The sequence below is a fragment of the Leiobunum rupestre genome, chromosome 8 (assembly GCF_980474605.1).
Source record: "Leiobunum rupestre chromosome 8, qqLeiRupe1.1.hap1, whole genome shotgun sequence".
NCBI lineage: Eukaryota > Metazoa > Arthropoda > Arachnida > Opiliones > Sclerosomatidae > Leiobunum > Leiobunum rupestre.
The window spans coordinates 9,706,852-9,725,538 of record NC_143391.1 but is presented as its reverse complement, the minus strand read 5'-3'; the positions used below and the strand labels follow the sequence as shown (position 1 = coordinate 9,725,538).

At 37.7% G+C, this 18,687-nt stretch overlaps 2 long non-coding RNA genes across 4 annotated transcripts; both read left to right on the top strand.

Moving 5' to 3' along the window:
* The first annotated feature begins 11,624 nt into the window (after positions 1–11,624).
* Positions 11,625–13,519, top strand: LOC149932341 (uncharacterized). Its single transcript, XR_016473053.1, has 3 exons — positions 11,625–11,909; positions 13,035–13,230; positions 13,292–13,519. It is a non-coding gene; the product is annotated as an uncharacterized LOC149932341 (long non-coding RNA).
* Positions 13,520–13,541: 22 nt separating this feature from the next.
* Positions 13,542–17,129, top strand: LOC149932340 (uncharacterized). Of its 3 annotated transcripts, none has more exons than XR_016473052.1 (4): positions 13,542–13,620; positions 13,703–16,086; positions 16,169–16,525; positions 16,589–17,129. It is a non-coding gene; the product is annotated as an uncharacterized LOC149932340 (long non-coding RNA). The 3 variants fall into 3 exon arrangements; XR_016473051.1 differs by having other exon boundaries at positions 13,542–15,919; positions 15,989–16,086; XR_016473050.1 differs by having other exon boundaries at positions 13,542–16,086.
* The last annotated feature ends 1,558 nt before the right edge of the window (positions 17,130–18,687 follow it).

The window sequence follows — 18,687 nt, the reverse complement described above, 5'->3', positions numbered from 1 at the left end:
GCCGAAAAAAACCTGTTCTAACATTTTCTTGACGCAAGGCCCGAAACACGATACCAGGAAACATGTGGCTTGGCATCAACATCAGCCGACCCAAGTACTTCAATTTGCTGACCGCCTCCCGCTCACGCATAGTGCTCCAACCAAGCTCCCCCCTAATAGCAGCATTCGGAGTACAGGGACCCGCAGACAAAGCACTGCTACCGGCTTCTCTTTGAGCATAGTCCAGCGCTGCAATGGAAGCTTTCGAGAGTGCCATCACCTCATTTGCATACGTAAAGGGTGGGAACCGCCACCGACTTCCATAAAGTGCGCCCGACAGAGTAGTTGTTGTACGAATGTTTCACCAAATTCTTCACTGCCCATCGGAGACTCGTCGCCTTAGACACCAACTTCCGTTCATAGGCTTCCGAATAACCATTTCCATTTGAAGAAAAAATAATTCCTAGGTACGTGTACTCTGTAGCGACCTCAATTTTAGCTCCATGCAAGGTGAACGTATCGCTTCCACCCTCTGAACCAAAGATCAAAACCTTAGACTTATCACTCCCAAAGCGCAATCCACACTCTTCCACAAAAGAGGTGCAAGTATTCAACAATTCCTGAAGATCTCCCGCTGAATCCGCCAATAAGAGAAAATCGTCCGCGAACAGCAAGTAACTCAAACGACGTCCAGATTCCCCGTTCACAATAGAACCATGAGAGGACCACTCCAGGCGATCAGTCAATCCATTTATGTAGATAACAACAGTAGGGGGGAAAACGGGCAACCCTGACGAAGGACGACAGAAGTCTTCATAGGAGCGGTGGTAACTCCTTGCGCTTTATAGACACAACTACTTACTGCATACAAGCGCTCAATGCTGAATCAACTCCCATGTTCTTCAAGGCCATCCAAAGTTGGGGTAACCTAACACTCTCATAGGCCTTCTGTAGATCCAGGAAACCGCAATAAAGTGGATGCTTTTTTAGTTGGTAAAGTTCAATAAGTTGTGTTAACATGAACAAATTATCAGCAATTCGTCGACCATGTCGAAACCCATATTGCGCCTCGTTTAAAAAACCATTCAACTCCATATAAATAACACGTTCTTTCCACAAAATTGCGTACACCTTATACATAATAGAAGTAACGGCTATCAGCCTATAGGAATCCAAATCATCTTCGGGCTTTCCTTTTCCTCGTGAATCAAGCTGACTCGACACTCTTTCCAACTACCAGGAATATTGCCAGACTTTCGAATTTCATTATAGATGGACAACAGACATTGAAGAGTTGAAGAACCAAGAGCCAGAACTAGTTCCCCGTAGAGGTCATCCATCCCAGCTGCTTTACCCCGTTTTAATTTTTTAATAACGGCTAAAAACTCCGGTAGTAAGAAGGGTTCATTGAGGCGTTCGGAAGGAGTTACAGTTGTAACTTTCACCACGGAGTGCGCTTGGCTATCCGTCACAGTAGGAAGACTCAAAAGCGTTGCCTCCATGTCTGCTATATATTATTGAATTCGGGCTTGCATGACGGATTTTTCATACACAAGAATACCAGACTTAGATCGAAAACCCTTTAATCCAGAAGCAGATTGGGAGGATAAACGTCGCAGATTCGTCAATTTCCATCGACAACGTTAGCACTAAAGAGGACGTAGTCTATGGTAGACTTACTGTTCCTACTACTTCTAGGAGTGCGACCAACACAATTGTCTAACAAATTCCCTATGGTAAAACTTTGTTCTTCTGCAAATTCTCTCAAAAGTTTACCGTTATACCAATCCGAACCATCAAATTCAGTAAGATGTCCATTCATATCTCCACCGATGCAAAAAATAAGAACACCATTAGCCCGAAATTCCTCAATATCCTTAGATAAATAGTTGTAGATTTTACGATTGTAAACTCCACTACATTTACCCGTAGCACAATACACTAGAGCTATGACAAGATCCGGGAACCGTTCATGAGAAAACCAAATATGCTCCGAACAAGACTTAACAAAGTTTACACGATTCACTAGCTCGGCACAGAACTCCCAACCCTCCACCTTTCTTCTCACGACCCTTACGATTCAAACCGAACCATGTGAAACCCTTAAATGGAGGAGGAAAGTTCCCCTCCCGCAAATGAGTCTCAGAAAGGCACAAAAAATTAATTGTTTGTTACTAAAAATTGAATCGATTTCCATCCACTTTTGTATGGAAGCACCCTGCATATTAAGAAAAACAAATTTTAAAGAACTATTTACACTATTTGCCAAAAGAGATCGCACACGTCTATATTTTTTACGAATTCCCCTGCGTGTCCTTCGGGTAGCCAAACGGCATCCCACATTGGAGTCAAGTTTTTTCCATCACCATCCTTGAGGTTGCCAACAGCTCTTTTAGTTTGGAAACGGTTTTTTCGCCACCTCTGAAATTCGGAGAATGTTCTTTCCTCCCTAGAGCGATCGGGCGCTAGTCTAACGCAACTATACTCCAGTACTTGATGGTTTCTCAACCTATCGGCGACAAGAAGTATGGACTTTCTACTCTCAGCACTGTCCAAGCAGATCAACACCGGTTTGTCTTTTTTATCCTCTCTTCTACCAAAGCGTTGACACGATTTGACACTGAAATGAACAGTTTCATCAATCACCAAATTTTTCCGAAGCCAATTTTCCGCGCCACTAAGTGAGTCCAGATCATCAAATTCCACACCAAAGGCCACTAAATTAGTAGATAGATCATTCACAACATAACTTTCCTTAGAAACAAGAGCAGTGTCAGAGTCTTCAAATTTCATAGTCTGACCCTTTAGCGTCTCAACTTGTCCCGAGAGAGCCGAAATCGAATCACGCATTGCCTTGGATTCTTTTTCACGTTCCTGCATTGTAATTGCAACAGCTTCCACCTGTAATTTTAGACCACAGATATAGTCCTCCTGGTCAGTCTGTCGTTTTTCCATGGTTTCGAAACGTTCTCTGTTAACCAAATCACGGTTATCCAGTTCACACAAAAAGATAGATTGTACATCCGTCAACAGCTCTTCCATGATGGAAAACCTTGAGACAATCAAAGACTCCAGACTAGAGAACATAGCCCCCAGAGCAAGAGTATCTTTACCCAGGTAGCACCATCACGTACATATTACGTGTTGTATCGAGGTTTCTTAAACGTATACGAAACACGTTTGGTAAACGTTGATCATGTCACCAGTTAGCACGTGTTTCACCACGTAGTTTTTAAGTGTTAAATTACCCGTACATTTAGATAAAAAAGGCGCATATGAAGTTCAAATAGCATTAAGTTTGAAAACAATAACCGTGATTTTTATTTAAATTATATCAGCGATTTTGCGGGTATTAAGAGTTATTTTTTTGGTGTATTTAGCGGTTAGTTTCCGTGAATTCAGGTATTATTTCGCGTACATTAATTGCAATTTTTGTGTGTGTCGATCGGTTATTTTGCGAGCATCAATTGTATATTTTATGTACATAATTGGTTATTTTGTGTGCAATAATAAGTTCGTTTCTGTGCATTAGTTGCATTAATTGGTTATTTTGTGTACATTAATTAGTTATTTTGCGTACATTAATTAGTTGGTTTTTGGGCAATAGTTGGCTATTTCGGGTGCATTAATTGGCTATTTTGCGTGCATTTATTGATTATTTTGCGTGCATTTATTTGTTATTTTGCGTGCTTTAATTGTTCAATTTCTTTAATTATGTGATGAAAAGGTACACATTTCACGATGAGTTTTCGTCTAATACTAGATAGAATAAAATTCTTGGGATACAATACATTTATTGATTATGTGTTATATTGATAAATAATTTTTCAATAGTGTATATTTTAACTTTCATTCTCTTTAGGACTAGAATGCATAAGAGGGTATAAAATAGTTTAGTGAATATCAAAAACATATGATTATGAAACAACTACTACCTCTTCAATGCAGTATTTCTTCAATAGATCTCATTCTCTATAATTCTGCCCAAATATCTAACAAAATATATGTGAAGGATATACGCCACGAAATTGTATTTTAAAATTTAAGATATACTTATAGTTAATTTCATTAAATTAATGAATAGACCTCAGAAAAGAAGTTTTCAAAAATATATTTATAAATCGCTTTTGAAATCTTGAAATGGAGACCTTTTCAGCGTTTGAAAGTCAAACAATCCTTCGGAAAACAGTACGCCATAAATAAACAAGTTGGCCAGCCAAAATATACCTCTCCTCGGAAGTATGGTCCCTAGTGGTATTAATTTCTCGATACGACCCCCAAAGATATCTCCGCAATTCAGAGTTATTTATGAGAAACGTATTCTCGGTTCAAACCCTGCCCGGTATAAAATTTTAATTTTAATTTAAATAATTGAGACGAAACAATCGAGTTTAATTTATTCAGAATATTATAAATTAAGTAGTTACAACAGCGAGTTAGACTCACTAAAACAATGCACAATTGAATTTAACCCTTTTTACAGTACATGTTTATCAGTTGAATATAATACTAAGCAAATTTTAATGAAAGAAACATCCACAGATGGTATTTGTATTTTTCTCGCTTACGAAATACTTGCCGCATCTTTAACGCTCATTTTATTTCAACTTCCAGTTGACGTTGTGACACATACCGCATGAAAAAGACCAATGCCGTCCAATTTCCAATATCATATAATGACTCGCACACCCAAGAAATCATTGACTGCGTTAGAAATCGTAGATATCCAAATATCCACACCAAATATATTTACAAGAAGCAAAAACCTTACCATCAACAAAGCACAGAGAGCCACTTGACTAACCGCCAGCTCTTAAAGCAATTAACGTTAAATTATCTCCTTTGAATTAACACAACTATATATAGGTCGTTAAATAACAAAAAAAACTAACAAAGTGGACCACCCACAGGGTCTACCCTTTAACCCTCTAATCTCGGCTGACTGCGCTAAAACAAGATTTAACCTTTAAAAAAAACCAGATTAGGCCTTCATAAATTCATTAATAAAAAAAGACTTTATTACCTATTATTCTTACGAGGCCTGTCTTAATTTCAGTGAACCTAAGCAGCTATCGGTGGTTCTGTGGTAGAGCGCTCGACTGCCAAGCCGAATGGTCTGGGTTCGAAACCTGGGTGGCGCCTTTGTTTTTAATCAATAGAGAAACGCTAAATTAGAATTTCTTCGATGCAATTTCAATTCTATTTCAATTAAACCAAAATTTCGTACTCTATTAAATACGCTTCCGATAAAGCTGAAGGTCTAATTTTCAATAAAGCGTAACAAGTGTCGGTGGTTCTGTGGTAGGACGTCCGCCTGTCAATCAGGAGGTCTCGGGTTCAAATCCGGCCCGATGCGATCGCAAATTGATACTAAGACGAATACCGTGTACAACTGGTGGAAAACCTGCCATTGGACGTTGAGAGGTAGCATTACACTCAGCACTCGGTCCGTCCCAAAGTCATTAAGAAGAAGTTGGAGAGAAAACGCCCATATAAACACAACAGACTCAACATGCACAACCATCAGAACACAAACACAACAAATTCAACACTCACAACCTACGCATAAACATTACAAAAACTTAATACACCAAACCGTCACGACGGTGAGCGAAAAAACACAATCCAAACCAAACCGCAAATGCATCCGTTAACGCTCACCGTCACACGGTGGTTTTGCCAACCCTTTGAGAAACTGCGTACGCAGTGATTACACTTTGCCCCGAAAATGCGAACGCGTTCGCAGGCCTGACAGACCCACAGACAGACACGGTGGTTGTATAACCCCTCCTAGGGGACTTTGTCCCCTCGGAGAGGTAAAAACCGCTTTATACACGAAGAAAAGCTTAATGCATGCCAAATAATAGATTAATGTATTCGAAATAATTTCTTCGTGCACGCAAAATAAGTGCTTATTACTCGAAAAAAACCGTCTTATTGTATGCCCAATATCCGCTTAATACACGAAAACTAAGAGCATAATTTACGCCAAATAACCTATAAATATACGGAAAATATCGCTTTATACAAGGAAAATAACCAATAAGTTCACGCAAAATAACGAATTAATGCACGAAAGTAACTTATTAATGCACGGCAAATATCCCTAACTACGTGAAAAATAACCAATTACTGCACGAAAAATAGCAAATTAATGTACTCGAAATAATCTCTTAATGCATGAAATTTAACCGCTAAATACACGAAAAATAACTCCTTACTACACGACAATACCAGCTTAATACCGTATGATTTAATGTAAATTAAACTTAATAAGCGCATTGTATAATCGGTAAGTAAGCATAATTTAACACTTAAAAATACCTGGTGAAAGTTAAGAGGGTGTAAGAAAGGTGATAAAAATTTTGCATAGTCAAAGATACGCCCAAGGGAGGGTTTTTAAAAGGAACCATTCACTTGTCTACGCCACTGGTTATTTGTCCACTTTTTGAAACCTCAATTACCAATCTACTGATATATTTGGCATATATATCCGGTATAGCAGGAGCACGTGTAAATTAGGCATATATCTACGTGCACACAACGTAAAGCTTAATACTTTTCCAACCTAGTTATTTATCTACTATTTATACACGAAAAAACTACCTGTCTGCCAATCTAGTGATATAATCACCATATCTATACGTAGGAAACACGTGTAGTGAAACACATGACTGAATAAGTGTCTTATATAACTTAACACCTTGAAACGACGTATATATTTTACTCAACACGGAATATAAACGATGAATACTAAATATCAACCTAATATACACGTGCTCGTGCTACCTGGGTAGTTCCACCCAAAATCAGATCACCGCTAGTTCCAACCACAATCCCGGAGTGACTCGCAGATGGTAGCTCTTGCAACTGCTCCTTCACTAGACTTTGACTAAGCTGACTTTGACTTAGGGAACGGGTTGGCACCGTTCGAATAGTCACTAAGGGCCCTTGACTAGATATCGAGCAATCCTTCTTGAAACAGTTACTGCATTCCCACATATCCTTTAGCCGACGGGCATCCCCTATGCGCAGCTCCACACATTCCACATGAAACCCCTGCTTACAGAGCCTACAATCAATCCATGTATTCGGTTTCCCCGTGCCTTTATTTTTAGGAGCATCTTCCTCTTTGCATAGATAGCACAAGTCCTCATTAGTCACGTCCGCTTCACTCAAATCCATTTTCGCCCTTTATTTGCAAGGTTTAAAAACAACAACAACCTAAGACTAAGCCTAATACCCTACCACTGCTGCAAGGATGGTGCCTCTTGGCCCGTGCTTTTGGCACGGGCCGCTCTTCCTTCGCTACAGCGGTCGCTCCGCTAAGCCTAACTAACAGAACTACCGAAAACGTTTTTACGACCAAGAGCAACACCTTTTTGTTCAGAGTAAAAGAAAAATGGACGTATCAGGAAACTCTCTCAACAAAGAAATAACACTAAAACGAAGAAATTTAGGGAGCAAGCAACGTATCACTCAACTTCAAATCACGCGCCAATCAAATCATGACGAAGTAATAATGAGAATGGAAAATTAGCAGCGTAAAGTTGAACGTTAGCGGTATATCGAATGGGAATCCTGCCATGTACACCAACCTTTTACCCCACGTTATTCTGTCCCTCCCCTCTCCAAAATACCAAAATAAAATGGCGGGTGGCTGGCGCGAGTTTTCAAGCGTCTGTCAACAGCGGCAAATGTTCGTCGATTTCGTAACGGTCTTTGAGGGAACTTTACTCTGAACAATCTTAGGGCTTTTGCATTAAAGGCAATAAAAGTCGCTAGATGACATGGGCCTAGTCTGTTGCCTTGGGTATTAATATCCGCGTAGTCAGAATTAGTAAAATGCGCCATACTTATCTTAAATTTGGATACAAAATAATAAATTGTCGATACAGCGCTTTATTTGGCTATTTAAAAAGCACCCTACCTTTAATAGTAAAGAACAAAGTCAAAAGGGCCTCGCTGAATGCGTTCGAGGGGATCAAGTTAGATAACGCCTACATAACTAATGTTAGGTCTCATTAAGTACAGCTTAGGCAAAAACGTTCGGTGTGGTATTGTTAGTTTAATTTTTTCCGTCTAGGTTAAATCGTCAGGCTTTACGCATATCAAACTGTATCAATCTTCAACACTCGTATTTCGCTCTTGTGCGCTTTCCAAAATAAGAAGCACTATCCCAGTATCCACCGGGTAAAATACTTTGAATTGGCATTCACCTCGTATAAGTTGCTTATTTCCAAAATTTCTGACCATGTTTAATAGTGTCGATTATTCTTTGAAATAATGGAACTTGGCATTAATAAAATCATTTTAGGATTTAGCACACTTCTGCTAGTCAATAATGAACTTTTGTCATTTTCTATTGTGTTGATCACTTCACCGTAAAAAATGGATAATAAATGGGAACAATTGGGCTTAAGGCAGAATACTGAACTTCACATTACTGGCTATTTCATTGTTTTGAGGCCCGGTTTTTGTGCAATTTTCAAACTCTACGCGGAAGGAGTGGTTCCGAGTTTTCACCCAGTGCCACAAGCTGGGATTGAACCCGGAATGAATGAATAAATATTCATTGGCAAAATTCATTTTCCAATAGGAAGTAGCAAAGCTCATAGGCTATATTTAAATATTTTTTAATTTAATAATATTTATGTAATATATATATTATGACATACATTTCAATTAATATAAAAACAAAAGAAAGAAAAAAGGACAACTATATGAAAATTATTTACACGTCTAAACATATGACTTCGTGCTTATTACTACCGTTCTTTTAAGCCACCACTGATTCAGGAGGTGTTTCATATTTTTGATTTGATGTGCGTCTCTCTCTTTGTCGAGGGCGAGTAGAGTTTCCATCAGTAGGAGAGAGTGCTCGTTGTTCTTTCCTCTTCAAGCACTGGGCATTCTCGGATGATATGTGTTGTGTTCCAACAATATAACTGCGACAAGATTAAGACATGTAGTTTATTAAGGATGACAATATATTTACACGATGAGTTGCAGTGTAATTCCGCATACTATGATACTCAGTCAAAATAGGGAATGCAATAAATGCCCCGATGTATTTATAGTTCGCGTGTATAAACAATATACCGATAAGCATTATAATTGATAAGAAATATAAAATAGGTGAATTAGTTTTTTGTTTATATATACAAACATAACACCACTCCCCCCTTTTTTTATTTATGACATCGTGTTGAGCGTCGAGGTTCAATACGATCAGGTTGCATGACTTGTGTGGCGTGATCTTTGCTTTTGGATGACTTCTCTGTTGTCGTTTTTATTATTGAAGATCTCTGGACATAGTCGTCTATGTTGGGTTGTAAGCTTCCTACAACTGATGGTGGAGTAGGAAACCAGTCATCGTCGCAATGCGATGAGGTTTGCAGGTCTGACGTTGCACCTGTTGTCGTAGTGTCATCGGACTCTTTGTGTCGCTGCCTTAGTTGATTCTGATGTTTGCGCATCGTCTTGTTCTCGCTGGTGACTTCATACGTCGCCTTGCCGATTCTCTTGTTGACAATACCAGGGATCCATTTCGGGCGTCGAGAATAGTTTCTAATGAATACTTGATCTGCTACTTGGAGTTTTGTTTCACTTGTGGTTTCGGCATGATCAAGTTGAAATAGGGGTGTTAAAAAGGTGTTAAGAAAGTGTTACACCTCGTTCACACCGTTTTAACACTTAAAAAACGGAGTTACTTTTTAAAGGTGTAAAAATAGTGTGACTTAACACTATACAAATGTTTAAATAAGACCGTTCTAACACCATTTACACTCAATTTGATGAGTCGAACCCAGATTCAACACCTTAACCAAACAATTAAACCCGTTTTAAGCACTCTCCACAGTTTGTGAAACAATATAGCCAATAACATGTAAACGCACTTTTAATCAGTTATGACGCATCTATTAAACCGTTAAATCACACCTTTTAAAGTGTTAATACGCCCTTTATTAAGAGTTAAATCACACCTTTAAAAGTGTTAATACGCCCTTTATTAAGAGTTAAATCACACTTTTATAAGTGTTAATAAGCCCTTTTGTTAGAGTTAAATAGCACTTTTAAAAGTGCTAATACGCCCTTTTTAAGAGTTAAAGCACACCTTTAAAAGTGTTAATACGCCCTTTTGTTCGAATTAATAGCACCTTTAAAAGTGTTAATACGCCCTTTATTAAGAGTTAAATCACACCTTTATAAGTGTTAATAAACCCTTTTGTTAGAGTGAAATAGCACCTTTAAAAGTGTTAATACGCCCTTTTGTTAGAATTAATAGCACCTTTAAAAGTGTTAATACGCCCTTTATTAAGAGTTAAATCACACCTTTATAAGTGTTAATAAACCCATTTGTTAGAGTGAAATAGCACCTTTAAAAGTGTTAATACGCCCTTTTGTTAGAATTAATAGCACCTTTAAAAGTGTTAATACGCCCTTTATTAAGAGTTAAATCACACCTTTATAAGTGTTAATAAACCCTTTTGTTAGAGTGAAATAGCACTTTTAAAAGTGCTAATACACCCTTTATTAAGAGTTAAATCACACCTTTAAAAGTGTTAATAAGCCCTTTTGTTAGAGTTAAATAGCACTTTTAAAAGTGTTAATACACCCTTTTGTTAGAATTATTAGCACCTTTAAAAGTGTTAATACGCCGTTTTGTTAGAATTAATAGCACCTTTAAAAGTGTTAATACGCCCTTTTGTTAGAATTAATAGCACCTTTAAAAGTGTTAATACGCCCTTTATTAAGAGTTAAATCACACCTTTATAAGTGTTAATAAACCCTTTTGTTAGAGTGAAATAGCACTTTTAAAAGTGCTAATACACCCTTTTTAAGAGTTAAATCACATCTTTAAAAGTGTTCATACGCCCTTTTGTTAGAGTGAAATAGCACCTTATAAGTGTTAATACGCCCTTTATTAAGAGTGAAATCACACCTTTATAAGTGTTAATAAGCCCTTTTGTTAGAGTGAAATCACAGTTTTAAAAGTGTTAATACGCCCTTTATTAAGAGTTAAATCACACCTTTAAAAGTGTTAATAAGCCCTTTTGTTAGAGTTAAATAGCACTTTTAAAAGTGTTAATACACCCTTTTGTTAGAATTATTAGCACCTTTAAAAGTGTTAATACGCCGTTTTGTTAGAATTAATAGCACATTTAAAAGTGTTAATACGCCCTTTAGTTAGAGTTAAATAGCACTTTTAAAAGTGTTAATACGCACTTTTTTAAGAGTTAAATCACACCTTTAAAAGTGTTAATACGCCCTTTTGTTAGAATTAATAGCACCTTTAAAAGTGTCAATACGCCCTTTTGTTAGAATTAATAGCACATTTAAAAGTGTTAATACGCCCTTTTGTTAGAGTTAAATAGCACTTTTAAAAGTGTTAATACGCCCTTTATTAAGAGTTAAATCACACCTTTATAAGTGTTAATAAGCCCTTTTGTTAGAGTTAAATAGCACTTTTAAAAGTGTTAATACGCCATTTTTAAGAGTGAAATCGCTCCTTTGAAAGTGTTAATACGCCCTTTTGTTAGAATTAATAGCACCTTTAAAAGTGTCAATACGCCCTTTTGTTAGAATTAATAGCACATTTAAAAGTGTTAATACGCCCTTTTGTTAGAGTTAAATAGCACTTTTAAAAGTGTTAATACGCACTTTATTAAGAGTTAAATCACACTTTTATAAGTGTTAATACGCCCTTTTGTTAGAGTGAAATCACACCTTTAAAAGTGTCAATACGCCCTTTTTAATAGTTAAATAACACCATTAAATCTACAACGCCCGGGCCAATGAAATGATCCATAACCCCAAATTTCCAGATCGCGCAAAGCGTATCAACATCCGTGAATTCCATACAACAGAGCTGGTCCGAGACGATCAGCCATTACGCCTTAAGTAATATCTTCATCGAGGGTAATTAGGTAAGAAAAAGGCGATGGAGGTATTTTTTGTTCTTAAGCTATCAATAATCAGACAGTTTTTTATACATATTTTATCTCTCCGTCATTCTGTTTTTTAGCAGATAAGAATACTTTTTGTCGCGCTTGGTTTTCGGTATAAAACACCCGGGCATTACTGCCCTTAGTCGCAGGTAAAATTACGTCTTAGATGTAGCCGGTTAGCGGTTGCGTTGCTTTAGTTATACTTCACGGTTTTTGTAAATTGTCTCTTTCATTTTAGCGTTGAGCCCGGTTTGCCTTGATGTAAACTTCAACACTTTTATCAATGGTTTTTTAACTAATAAAAGGTTTTTTTGAACACTTCAAAAATGACATAGTAACACCATTAAAATTGTTATTGAGCTCTTATAGGTGCAATGTACCTTTCAAAGGTGCATTTACACCTTTAAAAGTATGATTTTACTCTTTAAAAGAACCGATTTACACCTCTAGAGGTGTGATTTAAAGTGCGCATTTACACCTTTAACAGTGTTATTCTACTCTTTAAAAGAACGTATTTACACCTCTAGAGGTGTGATTCAACTCTCATCACGCGCATTAACACATTTTAAAGTGAGATTTTATTCTTTAAAATGGCTTATTTACACCTCTTAAGGTTATATTTAACTCTTACCGGGTGCACTCTCACTTTTTAAAGTGTAATTTTAATGTTGAAAGGTGTTGTATAACTCTTTGAAAGGGCTTTGAACTCCTTCAAGGGTGTGATTTTACTCATGAAATGGGCGTATTAACACCTTTAAAGGAGTGATTCAACGCTTCCAAGGTGCAAAATGACTCCTTAAAAGTGTGTTATTTCACGGTTATTGGAAATAGTTTGTGTCACAAACAAAGAATTTTAAAAAAGTGTTTAAATAGTGTGGAAAAGGAGTTTTAAATCTCATTTTTAAAATGTATTTTAAAGAAACAAATCGTGAAGGTGTTAATACGGGGTTTGATAGCACCGAAAAGTGGGTCATAAAACACCCCTAACAGTGTCAAATTTCGACTCATGAAAAAGTGTACAAAGAGTGTTAAAACGGTTTGAAACAACACCCCAATTTCTTAGAGTGTATGGCGCATTAAAATACAAGACAGTCTTTGTTCCAGCGTTCCATGGGTGAAGGTTTGAAGACCATCGTTCAGCACGTCGATCACGGCGCTGTTGTTTCATCCATATGACTTCTTGAGTGCTACCTTGACGGTACGCACCGTTGTTTCGGCTTGGCCGTTGGAATGGGGATGGTATGGCGCAATCTTGGGCTGCGTTCAACAACTATCAACGGAGAAAAACAGCTGAGTTATCGTTGAGTTCTTTTAATCAACGCTACGTCACAAAAATCTAAAAGTTGTTGTACGATTTATAGTTCGCTGACTTAACGAACAAAATATCGTCTGCTACCCCTCCTTTAATTTTGTCGAATGACGTCACGACACCGATGAGCAACGGAAAAACCTGCTCCTCCGACCGCTGACTTCGTTGAGCAACATGACGTAGAAACCGGAAGTTAAAAAAAGCGTACAGTAAGCTCAACGCTCAGCGCTGACCTCAGCGCTGAGTCCGCTGAGTCCCGCTGAACATAGCCTATATGTGCTTTATTCCGTTGTTAGATGTGAATTCCTTGAATTGGTCACTCGTGAAACATGTTACGTTATCCGTGACCAATGTGCGAATGATGCCAAGCGAGTCATCTTGGTACGTAGGGAACGAGTAACTGTTTCTGTAGACGTTGTGGCTACGACATTTACTTCAATCCATTTCGTGTATGAATCGACAGTTATCAAAAGAAATTTGTTTCCAATGGGACCAGTGAAGTCGCAGTGAACTCTCTGCCACGGTAATTTAGCTATGGGCCATGATGAATACGTCTTCGTGGGTTCGGGTGCGATTGACTGACATGTTTCGCATTGTTGGCTGTAGTCAACGATATCTATGTCGATTCCTGGCCACCAGAACATGGATCTTTATTCGCACTATGCCTTGATGGGTTTCGTGAAGATGCTCCAGCATTTTCAAACGGATACCCTCCGGAATTACTATTCGTTTAGCACCCCTTGCATGGTCGAGAGCTCGTTGCGTCTGCTGTGATATGGTTTGGTTTCTGGAGCTTCTCGTTCAGAACGTTTCCATCCGTTGACTACGCTTGATAAAATTCTACTCAAGAATTTGTCTCTTTCAGTCGCTCTTCGTATGTCGGTCACGGTCGTAAGACTATTGTACATTCTATCGATCAAGAGCACATATTCCGTTGGCTCGTCGCGGTGAACTCGAAGTGGAAGGTGACTTAGAGCGTCCGCATTAGAGTGACAACTTCCCTTTTTGCATTCAATCTCGTAGTCGTATGCTGAGAGTGTTATTGCCCATCTCTGCAATCTCGCTGCCGCCATTTGTGGAATTGGTTTATTCTCAGACAGTAAACTGACCAACGGCTGATGATCGGTGATCAACTTAAAGCGACTTCCCAATAAGTAATCTCGGAACTTGGTGACTCCGTAGACCAATGAAAGTGTTTCTTTTTCGAGCTGTGAATAATTCTTTTCGACCGATGAGAGAGTGCGGGAGGCGAAGGAGATTGGTCGTTCCTCATCGTTGATAAAGTGTGACATGACAGCGTCGATGGAAAAATAACTGGCTTCCTTGAGGGAATAAATTTCCAGACTCTGGTGCTTCGCCACTTCGGACTACCAATCTATTAGCGAATTTTCAAAAACACTTTTCTCCACCTTCCCCCACCACTCTTTTTCCGTTTTGGCTTGACCTCTATTCGTCTTCTGTCCAAACATCTGGTACAAGTAAGTCTTATTCCGGAAGCATTTTCTTTGGGTGACTGTAAACGTCCGTAGTCGAAAACCCTTTTCGCGATTCTATAGTGGTCCATGTAAAGCGGGCGACCTAAGTAATGCAGTTTACTTTTAGCCTCTCGTTCTTGAAAAGAAGACCATGAAAGCTCTCCTTAGGTGAAAGTGTTAACCACTCCGCCACCCCACCTATCTTTACTCCATCTTTTGACAGATTTTTCATTTAGGCTACACATATTGAGCACCATATTTGTAACATACGAGAAGGCTTAGTTGGCGTATAGGTCCATCAAGACGTGTTTCGTTGTTAATATCATGGATTAATTATGCCTATTAATTATTTGAACATTAATCGTAATCGTTTAGTTTTAATTTTTTTTCTGAGAACTATTCATAAGGCAGACTCTATAGCAGATTCTCGCGTCTCGGGGTACCTTTTGACAGCTTATGGACAATATTATAGACTTAATTATAATCATATAGATTTAGTCTTTTTATTACCATGGTTAAAATAACTTTAAAGAAATAAAATTTTAACAACGACTGATTCCTCATTATATATTGCTTTTACCATAAGTAACATAATGACAATAAGTATTATAATTAACGAGATTTACAACCAAACTGATTTTCATAGTTATTGCGCAATCAAGATGTTTTCTCAGCACAGAGCCCTCTAGTGTCTAAAATATGCGAGACTTCCACTAAGTTTCCGATAGATAGGCGGAATATTAGGCTAAAACGATAAAAATTAAAAAAGTTTTTATCGGCGCCACGAGCTCATGTTTTTTTACAAACAATCCTTAGGGATTTGTGTGTATTACGATCACCTACTGTGTAGCCGCCGCCGCCACCGCTGCCGCCGCCGCCGCTGCCGTACACACGATTGCTCGCGGTACGTTAGTGGTACAAAGGCGATTGATATCTCAATAGGTAGGCACTATTATAGCAGAGAGTGTAAAGATTATGAGAGGCGTCTCTTCCTATTCCCGTAACGTTAAAATTCCGTACAAGATTTTGAGAGCGCGCGCCCATAGGAGAGGTTACGATACTATCCGACACACGATGTCGCTACTGGAAAATTTTTAAATTTTGTAAACATCCGGAAAGTTTTTCATCAGTCATGGCTGTTAAACATAGTTGAATTATGCTAATTTAAAATTAATAAAATTCAATTTCATGAAAAATAAAGAAACGTAAGTACAAGAAAGCGGACTATTTATAATATTTTGATACTTAAAGAATTATTTGTTTGATTAACCAAGGAAATTCATTGGAAATTTTATGAAATGGCCGAGGCTTAACGAGAACAGAGCGTTATAAATTAAAAAATACGAGGAAACATTGAAGTTGGTAAAATGAGGTTAATGTTGTATTTTTAACAGTTTCCTATCTAATCTTTTCTGGGTTTTCATGTATTCATGGTTGAGATCTTGTTTCTTAAGGGAACTATGTATGCAGAATTCTATGAAAAAAGATATCATGTTTTGGTATGCAGTTGCACATGGAGAATCTTCATTAGCTCTAAAATATTTCTTGTCAATTCTTTGAATGATGAGTCTCTCCAAACGTCCTTTAATATTTGTCATGTGCGATAAAAGCTTAAAACTGGTGTCAAATACTTAATTCATTTGTCTCCGTTACAAATTTAAAGAAACTATCAGTTGGTACGATGAGGCTGCTGAGCAGCTGATAGAAGAATTCTTTGCTGTTTTGAAAGCTTTAAAGTAAAAGAGCAGATTTGTTGGGTCAACAATTGGATTGTCTTTTTTGAGTTGACTTATGCAAGAAGAGCATTGAAGGTTTGAGTAGCAGCGGTGAATTAGATATCCTGAAATGTAACTAAGAACATTTTGTTTTAGCAGGTTTGGACTTCCAATAGAATTACAAAATTCTAAGTCTTCATCGGAACATTTCCCCTGGCTTTGCGAGACTACAAGATTTTCAAAATTAGAATCCGGTGGTTTCAAGAGATTATTCACAGAGGCCGCCCTGTATGCAGCTCGAAATTGTTGTGGATTGGGATGATCACGGACTCACGGTTGCCTCCTTTCTGTCTTATAGATCCAAGAAAATTATCTACAAAATCTTGGCTAATCCTGTCCTTTAATAAAAACTTAAAACCAAATTATCCTTTAGATCTTCCCAGAGGAGTAGCAAGGCTTGAATTGAAATTACCATTTTCTGTAATTTCCAATGGTCATTAAGACTGAAAATTGTTGGCACAGCGGATGGTGTGAGCCTATTTTAAGTTCTAATATTCATGAAACTGGCATCAATGAAATGATTCGCGCAAATTATATGGTTAACGTGTAAATATCCCGTAGTTTTATTTGTAAGCCCATCATTATTTACATAATTCAGCCACAAAATAGAACTAAACTTTATATTAAGTTAATTTGCCAATAAGCCTATATAATGAAAATGCGAATTTACCAGTCTTTTTCCTTTGGAAACTTATAAAAAGATAAACAAGGATTTCTTGTTTTCGATATTTTACAATTTAAAACAAAAGAATATAACCTTATAAAACTAGCATTAAAAATCTGGAAAGTTTTTGCGTCTCTTTTAAACCTAACATCGAAACGCACGCGCTGTGAGAACGGCGCCACTGGTGGCGCCATCGCTCTTACGGTAGTAATCATAATCTTTACACTCTCTGATTATAGCCTCGACGGGATTTTCGTAATTTTTGGGATCGGAGCCCGAGAAGTGGGGCATTTGCCCACTTTAGTGTTTTTGGTGGATTTTGAATTAAATGTACCCCACCACCCGCGTAGGCACTACCTTATTTCCAAAACCAGGTAACTCGAAAAACGTGGTTTTTATAAAAATTAATTTAAATGAACGTGTTCGCGTTTCGCCATCTTATTTCCAAAAACAGGTAACTCGAAACGCTTGGTTTTTATACAAATTAATTTAAATGAACGTGTTCGCGTTTCGCCATCTTATTTCCAAAAACAGGTAACTCGAAACGCTTGGTTTTTATACAAATTAATTTAAATGAACGTGTTCGCGTTTCGCCACCTTATTTCCAAAACCAGGTAACTCGAAACGCTTGGTTTTTATACAAATTAATTTAAATGAACGTGTTCGCGTTTCGCCACCTTATTTCCAAAACCAGGTAACTCGAAACGCTTGGTTTTTATACAAATTAATTTAAATGAACGTGTTCGCGTTTCGCCACCTTATTTCCAAAACCAGGTAACTCGAAACGCTTGGTTTTTATACAAATTAATTTAAATGGACGTGTTCGCGTTTCGCCACCTTATTTCCAAAACCAGGTAACTCGAAACGCTTGGTTTTTATACAAATTAATTTAAATGAACGTGTTCGCGTTTCGCCACCTTATTTCCAAAACCAGGTAACTCGAAACGCTTGGTTTTTATACAAATTAATTTAAATGAACGTGTTCGCGTTTCGCCACCTTATTTCCAAAACCAGGTAACTCGAAACGCTTGGTTTTTATACAAATTAATTTAAATGAACGTGTTCGCGTTTCGCCACCTTATTTCCAAAACCAGGTAACTCGAAACGCTTGGTTTTTATAAAAATTAATTTAAATGAACGTGTTCGCGTTTCACCACCTTATTTCCAAAACCAGGTAACTCGAAACGCTTGGTTTTTATACAAATTAATTTAAATGAACGTGTTCGCGTTTCGCCATCTTATTTCCAAAACCAGGTAACTCGAAACGCTTGGTTTTTATACAAATTAATTTAAATGAACGTGTTCGCGTTTCGCCACCTTATTTCCAAAACCAGGTAACTCGAAACGCTTGGTTTTTATACAAATTAATTTAAATGAACGTGATAACATTCCTCTTGGGTTTATTAAGTTAATACATCAGTGGGATTGTGTGTACTTAAATGTCCGTGACATCTTGTTTTTATCACGCGGGCTTCAAAACAAAGCCCAAGGGCGCGTAAAAATTCTAAGAATTATCACTCCTGAAAATTTTGAC